We start from the raw sequence: 1197 nt of genomic DNA on the forward strand, positions 1-1197 counted from the left end.
TATTTTATTGACAATGATGTTGCTACAAGGTTTATTTTCTTTATAATCTGAAACTAAATGAAAATAATAATTTAAGTGTTTTCTTATAGTGATTAGTGAACATCTAATTATTTTCCACATGCATAACAGAAAGGGATGGGTCTTGACCCAGAACACAGTGAACTAAAAAAAAGCATATTTTGGACTGAAGAATTAATTTACTTAAGAAGACCAAAAGTGTAAAATAAAGAAACTAATATTAGACTTTTCTGTACACCTATTGTAATTTTGTTCCATATTTAAACTTTATTTTTATTTTGTAGGCACAAGATAATGACAAGATAAGGAAACTACGTATTGTAGAAGGCTCTTTCTTTAGACCCTAATTATCGTACACATTTATGATCTGCTGAATATGATAAAACCTGTAGTTAGTTCTCAACTTTGGAACTACATGTATGATGTTTTTTTTTTGCTAAAACTTGAAAGCAATTGGTAAAATAGGGAGTGGGTTTTAGTGGCACCCAGTTTGGGCTAGCTAAAACAGTGAACCAAAAACTTTTGGGGTTTCCGAATTCGATTTTGATATAAGTTTTTCCATATTTATAGAAAATAAGTCCAAACCTGGATTGGAGGAAGGTATATTATATTGGTATTATAAGTTCTTACTTTATAATGACTAATATGAGCTTACGTTAGAGTTATTGTTATTTATAAGTACTTATTTTTCTTGATAGGGTTTGACTCATTTTGTGCTATATCACCTGAACACCTTTGCACACCATTCAATTAAACCATTAAATAGCAATGTACTTCAGGACATTCATAAAAGCACAATCTTATAACTGAAAGGAATGAAAGTAAGATGCTCTATTAATTAAATAAATGATATCTATGTTTATCTCTTGCATAAAAAAAGAGCATTTAGATTAGTTGAAAAACCCAAAAAAAGCTAGCAGTGGATGAAAGGATCAAAAACAACAATGTAATTCCAATAAAGAGTAGTTGAACCGGGTTGTTAATCAACAAAGTTCAAATCTTAGGCTTGGTATAAGTTATATCACAAATGCTACAATTAGGAATATTTTCAAGTATAAAAATGCTCATAATAATAAGAAACTGAAAACATTACATTTACAAATATGAAAGTGATGTTGTAATAAATAAAAAAGAATAAATTAATTAAATTACCATTTGTTAAAAGAAAATTATGAGTCA

The 1197-nt window shown here is 28.2% G+C and overlaps 1 protein-coding gene across 7 annotated transcripts in view; it reads left to right on the plus strand.

The window, feature by feature from the left end:
* Nucleotides 1-633, plus strand: part of LOC111876780 (uncharacterized) — a 5118-nt gene extending 4485 nt beyond the window's left edge. For 2 of the 7 annotated variants that reach the window (XR_006190308.2, XR_006190309.2), the window contains exon 7: nt 303-628. The gene's annotated coding sequence lies outside the window, so the exon portion shown is untranslated. Of the gene's footprint in view, nt 1-302 lie in introns of all 7 variants that reach the window. The other 5 variants (XM_023873352.3, XM_042900986.2, XR_006190313.2 and 2 more) reach the window with 4 other exon arrangements.
* Nucleotides 634-1197: the final 564 nt, after the last annotated feature.

Source organism: Lactuca sativa, chromosome 4, assembly GCF_002870075.4.
Source record: "Lactuca sativa cultivar Salinas chromosome 4, Lsat_Salinas_v11, whole genome shotgun sequence".
Lineage (NCBI taxonomy): Eukaryota > Viridiplantae > Streptophyta > Magnoliopsida > Asterales > Asteraceae > Lactuca > Lactuca sativa.